We start from the raw sequence: 6,424 nt of genomic DNA, 5'->3' as shown, positions 1-6,424 counted from the left end.
CATCCTCAGCCCTCCTGCAGCAAGCCCCACAGGAAGAGGAAGGAAGGCCTCCCGCCAGAGTGCCAACCATCGCAGGCTACCGACTTGGAAGCAGCCCTTCAGCAGGCCACAGCCCCTATGGACAAGTGACTGCGGCTCCATGGGAGCCCCTAAGCTAAGCCACTCCTCAGTGCTTGACCTATGGAAACAGAGAGATCCTAAGTGTGTGTTGTTACTTTAAGTTACTTAGTTTGAAGTTGTTGTATTTATACAGTAGTGGAGAGGCGATATGAAATTCATTGAACAAATACTTTCCTAATTATTTAGTAATCCTTTAAAGGATTCAGTTTGTGATATTGTCTTAGTAGGGGCTGGTTGTAAGTGACTGCTTGAGATGCCAGTGCCTCAGAGTGGAGTGCTTGGTTCTTGCCCAGCCCTGTTTCCAATGCAGCTTCTTGCTAATGCCTTCTAGGAAAGCAGCAGAAGATGGCTCAAGTACTTAGGGCTCTGCTAACTACGTGGGAGACCCAGATGGAGTTTCAGGCTCCTGGCTTCAGCCTGGGCCAGCTTTGGTTGTTATAATCATTCGAAGAGTGGATCACCAAATGGAACATCTCTCTCTTTTTTTCTCTATCACTCTGCCTTTCAAAATAAATATTTTTTAAAGGGAGGTGTGGGGAGCAATGAGGACTCTCATTTTGGCGCATGGCAAAATTACAACAACTTTCTTTAGGCTAAGGACTAGTAATACCTCCCGGATCCCAGTGTGGTCTGAGACCCCAGGGTCTGGACCAGGGTAGTGAGCTACTGTTGACTCGGTTGATCTCTAAGGCTCTTCTCAATGTCAGCAATCTCGTCCTAGCCCCTCACTCCTTCCATGTTGTTGGGCCATCAACACTGCTGGCCAGGAACCCCAGCTCTGGGGCCCAGCAGGCCTGTGTGAACTCAAGGAAATCTCTGTAGCTTTCTGAGTCTGTTTCCTCATCAGAAAAATTAGAGAACAGATGCCAGCTCTGAGGTTGCTATATGGAGAGGAAGTAACAGACCTGGTGATTGTGATCCTTTGGGTATGTTCAAGGTGGAGTGTGCCAGACGGCCTGGGGCCTGGGCACTACTGGTGCGGGTGGTGGACATGTCCAAGGACTGATGTGCCCCCATTTAGGCTGCCATGTGGCCATACTGGCTACCCCTATATGCTGCTGCAATCCCTCCTTAGTTCCTGGGCTCCCCAGCAGCAAGTGGGAAGGGCCAGGTGAGAATATGGCCCCAGTGACAGAACTTAGCTGGAGCTGGACCTGCTTCTCCCTCGTTAGCGTCGCCTGGGGGCCTGCTCTCTCCTTAGCAAGGGTCTGGATAACGAAGGCCACAGCCTATTAATTGCAGTGACAGTGATAAAGGAAGAGGGGGAGACTGCTATTTGTCTTGCCTGTAACCTCTCGCATCATTCCAAGATGAATGAAAACTCATTTTCTGCTTTGATTCGGTCTAATTTCTCTGGGCCCCCTGGGCCTCATGGGGGGGAAGGGACTCACAGGCTCTGCTAAGAAGGAATTGAGGGGAGGAGGGGTAAGGGGCAGAGGTCATTAAGGGAGGAGGCTCCTCCACTAGAAACCCCAGAACTCTGGGGAGGAGGGCTTGGTGCCTCCATTCATTGAGCACTGGTAAGCTGGGACTTTCATATACTTAACAAACTAATTCCAGGTGGGAGGGAATCTGCTGCCCATTGCATGAGGTCACAAGGCAAGGGAGGGCTCAAGCCCAGCCTTGGCGGGGAAGAGAGCTGGTCATGGGTGACTTCATCAACCCACAAGTCAGGTGGAAGGGAAATGACTGTTCTAGCAGTAGAGCTGCCATCCCCAGCTGTCCATTCTCCCTAGGGAGATGAGGGGAGAAAGAGATGGGGGATAGGGAGTTGGGGGTGACTCTTATCCACAAGGGAACAAAGGCTTTCCAAGGTGGACCACATTCTCCTTTGTAAGGGGAGCCATCATTCTCTGGCTCCCAGGCCTGTGTGATAATGGGAGATGGGGCACCAAGAGTGGGTGTGAAATACTTCATCCCCGGCTTGGCAGAGTCCCCAGCAACTGCTATGTCTCAGTCATACTCATACATGTTAGCTGTACATGCTAGGGTCATTTGCCTGAGAGTCCTTGTGCCTGACCTGCCTGTGTCACTTGCTGCTTAGTGCAGAGGTGCCATGAGGCCAGCAAGGGGGTGGGGCCCATGACCTCTGCTTAGGTGACCCAGCAGCCTTCTGAGGAGCTGCATGAACTGAGAAGCAAGTGAGAGCTACCTGCTAGGTGTGTGGCAGGTTTGAGGGAGAAACTCAACCAGATGTGTCGCCCAGGCTTCAGACCTCATCCCCCTCAGGGCTTCAGGCCAGGGAGTGGAGACACTGTGATTGGGAAGGAGTCACAGATGGAACAAAGTATGAATGAGAGTATGGGCTCTGAACACCGGCTCTGCCCTGGACGGCTGCACAACCTTGGGCAAGTTGCGTGTAAAGTGGGTAACAGTAGTATCTGCCCTGATTGTTAGCAGCGAGCTAAGCTAAAGCATTGAGAGCGTGGGTTCTGAGCAGCAGAGGTGGGTACAGGCCAAAGCTAGGTTATGCTCCGAGGGGCTGCAGCCCAGCTGGGAAGCACTGGTGGGGTGGGCTGTGTGTGAGAAAGGTGACAGCTGACTCAACCTGGGTCTCCCCCGCCCCGCCTCAACTCGATGAGTCCTCCCATCTGCCCAATCTGAATTGTAAATGGCCTCCCCTTCCCCACTCCTCCTCTGCTGGAGACAGCTGAGGCCACGGGAGAGGGGAGACAGGGTCCTGTCCTGCGGGGCCTGCACAGTCTTGCTCTGTCTCAAAGGGTCTGCAGGCGGAGCCCTCAGACCAGGGCCTCTTCCCAGCATTCTGGAAAAGAGGATGCATGGCCCTCTTAGAACCAACTTCCCTGGTATTCAAGGCCTCCCACAGCCTGATCCCAACCCCCTCCTGGTCCTCCCTCTGCTGCCATCTCACATCAAGCTAGCCTAAAGACCACACTCACAGATGGGAGGCAGATGACCTTTGTGAAGTGTTCCAGGTGCTCACTCACAGTACTCACAGGTTCTAGGCACTAGGTACTGCATCACAGGAGGCGTCTCTACTACACCTGCTGCAACCCTTAGCAGTGGGTGCTGCTGACAGTCCCACCACACAGATGAATGGCCTGAGGCTCAGACAAGTTCCAAGGCTGTCAGGAGTCAGAACTGCTTCCTGCAGCCTTCAGAGCCCAGCCCCTAACCATTACTCCTTCCTGCCTCAAATCAGACCTTGGGCAAGACAGTAGAAGTGCTGAAGTCAGGGAGGCAGGAATTGTAAAGGTAAAGTGGGATTTCGGGAAGAGGGGGCATGTCACAGGTGTTTTGTTTGAAGGAGACTGGTTCTGTGTAAAGTTGGACTACTTACCTCTCAATCCCAGAGCCTGGAAACATCAGGCCATTGAGACACACGGAGCATAGCCAGATTGGCAGTGAAAGGCAGAGGAGTTTGCTGTTGCTGTAGTGGGGTTCAGTAAACATCTCAATGCTCACCTTGGACAATAAGGAAACAGGCCTAGGAAATGAAGCGACTTGGCCAGTCACACAGCAAGTTAATGGCAGAGCCAGGGTGAAGCTCATCCCCATGGGTTGGGCACACAGTTGAGGGGACAGGTGCAGGGTTAGGTTGGTATGGCAAGCAGCTGAGACCTTCAGGGGTGTGTTGGGGCTGGAGCTGGGTGCCTCAGCATGGGCCATGGGGTGCTGCAGAGGGGTGAGTGCTTGCCTAACTCATGCTCAGTATCGCTGGCCAACTGCCCATTTTCTGTGTTTTATCTCGCTGTTTCAGAGTGTAAGCTGTTTACGCTGTTGCTCTCCCCAGAGGCTCTCTGTCCAGTCACACAGCTCACTTTGGAGACAGAAGCCTATATCCCACATGTGCTGGATAGGGCCAGTACCCCAGCTACTGAGCCCACTGCCTTGCTCATAGGCCAAGTCTGCCTGCTAGTCCGGGAGCCCATATCACCAGCCCTGCCTACCAGCCTGTCTCCAAGGCTAGCTTTCACTCAGGGATGACGGTCACTTTTTCTTTCTTTCTTTTTTTCTTTAGTATTTTTTGAAGATTTATTTATTTTTATTAGATAGGCAGATTTACAGAGAGAAAGAGAGACAAAGATCTTTCATTCACTGGTTTATTCCCCCAAATGACCATAACTGCCACAGTGAACTAACCTGAAGCCAGGAGCCGGGAATTTCCTCCAGATCTCCCACATGGGTGCAGAGTCCCAAGGCTTTGGGCCGTCCTCGACTGCTTTCCCAAGCCACAAGCAGGGAGCTGGATGGGAAGTGGAGAAACTAGGACATGAACCAGCACCCATGTGGGATCCCAACACTTGCAAGAGGATAATTAACCAATTGAGCCATTGCACTGGGTCCCATGGTCAATTGTAGAGTAGAAACTGGCAGACTGCTGAAAGAAAACCAGAAACCCCAAACCCCAGACACATGGGTCTGTGATGGGGCACAGGTGTAAGAACACTGTGAGATGGAAGCAGGCACTGCCTAGCCACCCGGCACCCTCCCACCCCTAAAGCTCACTCCTCAGTCATGTGTGCTGTGTGGCAGCTGGACAACAGAGGCCTGCCTTCCTGCCAGTCCCAGGTGCTTGCACTTGTGATCAATGGTGGCCTGTGGCCACTTCAGGAACCCACCTCTTTACCTAGGATTCCCTTCAATTAGTAATAACTACAACTCCGACAGACGTCTTCTGCTTTGTGTACCCAATTCTACCTTTGTTTTTTCAAGTTGATACTTGACATTGGCATGGAACATTTAAGTGTGGGAGGGTTGAGAGACATCTAACACACAATATCCTACTAAATTTGTACTTGGGAGATGAAAAAGCTGTGAATTATCTTTTTGAAATACACATCCTTGAGCCAAAAGCAAAGTATCTAGGAGGTTACTCCCTCATTGACATGCTATTATTTTTGTTGTTGCTGTTGTTGTTGTTAGATAATTAATGAAATTCTTCTATGAGATTCAGAACACCAGTTTGTGAAGGCAGACTCTATTTGTCAGGGCAAAGACAGTGCAGATAGCCCTGGAGCTGAGGAACAGCCTTGATTTTTGACAGTATCTATGAATCGGCAGCTAGTGCTGCTCTGTGATCTTATATTTCTCCGTCTCAGAGATCTTGCCCTAGCCCTCCCCGGTGCCACGGCTGCTTCTTGTTGAAGTAAGCATCAGTGAGGTGCTTCAGGATCTTCATACCGCCAATATCGATCTTCATGGAGGTGTGTTCCATGCAGAGGAACCCACCTGAGGGACAGAGATCCAATCACAAACAGCAAACCACTGGCCAGCTGGTGCAGGAACACCATCCTCTTGCCTCAGTGGCATCCAGTGACAATGATCAGGACAGTCCTGCAGTAAGGCTGGCCTGCAGCTTCCTTATGTACTGGCAGAAAGGTTTCTTGCTGTGGCTTCTTGCTGTAGCTGAAGGGCTTTTTGTCCCCTCAAACGGGTTTTGCGATGGTGGCCAGAACCTTCTCCTTCTTCTTGATCCTGGACTTGGGGAGCGTGTACTTCCTCTTGTACAGGGCCTTCCTGGAGTGCATGGGTGAACAGGGGTAGCAGCCAATGCCCCTCAGTTGGGGGTCTCCTTCTTGGGCTTTTTCGCCCTTAAGGTTCTTCTTCCCTTTGAGGCTGGCATTGTCTGCTTTCTTGGCTGGGGTTTGTTCTTAGTGTCTGGCTTTGGGGCTGGGACGGTTTCACTCGCCATTTTGCAAGCTGGGAAGGAAAACTAAAGGCCTGACTTCCAGTCTATCACTGACATGGTGTTTACCAAGCTCCTGGCTCCTTGGTGCTGGCCACTCAGTGCTGATGATGATGAGGATGAGGGTAGCACCAATGATAAGAACATTCAGGGCCCAGCATGGTACCCTAGTGGCTTAAAGTCCTCACCTTGCATGCACTGGGATCTCATAAGGATGCTGGTTCATATCTTGGCTGCTCCACTTCCTATCCAGCTCCCTGATTGTGGCCTGTGGAAGCAGTGGAGAATGGCTTAAAGCCTTGAGACCCTGCACCTGCATAGGAGACCTAGAAGAAGCTCCTATCTCCTGGCTTCAGATTAGCTCAACTCTGGCCATTGCAGCCACTTGGGGAGTAAACCAATGGACAGAAGATCGTTGTGTGTGTCTCTCTTTCTGCAAATCTGCCTATCTAATTAGGAGCTTCTTCCAGGTCTCCCACACAGGTACAGAGTCCCTGGGCTTTGGGCCATCCTCGACTGCTTTCCCAGGCCACAAGTTAGGAACTGGAAGAGAAGTGGAACAGCCAGGATACAAACTGGCATTTGTATGGGATCCTGGCACATGCAAGGCGAGGACTTTAGCCACTAGGCTACTGCGCTGGGCTCAAAATAAAT

At 51.5% G+C, this 6,424-nt stretch overlaps 1 pseudogene; it reads right to left on the bottom strand.

The window, feature by feature from the left end:
* Positions 1-5,034: 5,034 nt before the first annotated feature.
* LOC121170038 lies at positions 5,035-5,776 on the bottom strand (annotated as a pseudogene).
* Positions 5,777-6,424: the final 648 nt, after the last annotated feature.

Source organism: Ochotona curzoniae, unplaced genomic scaffold (assembly GCF_017591425.1).
Source record: "Ochotona curzoniae isolate NIBS_2020 unplaced genomic scaffold, NIBS_Ocur_1.0 scaffold_2453, whole genome shotgun sequence".
Classification (NCBI taxonomy): domain Eukaryota; kingdom Metazoa; phylum Chordata; class Mammalia; order Lagomorpha; family Ochotonidae; genus Ochotona; species Ochotona curzoniae.
This window is presented reverse-complemented; position numbering and strand designations above follow the sequence as displayed.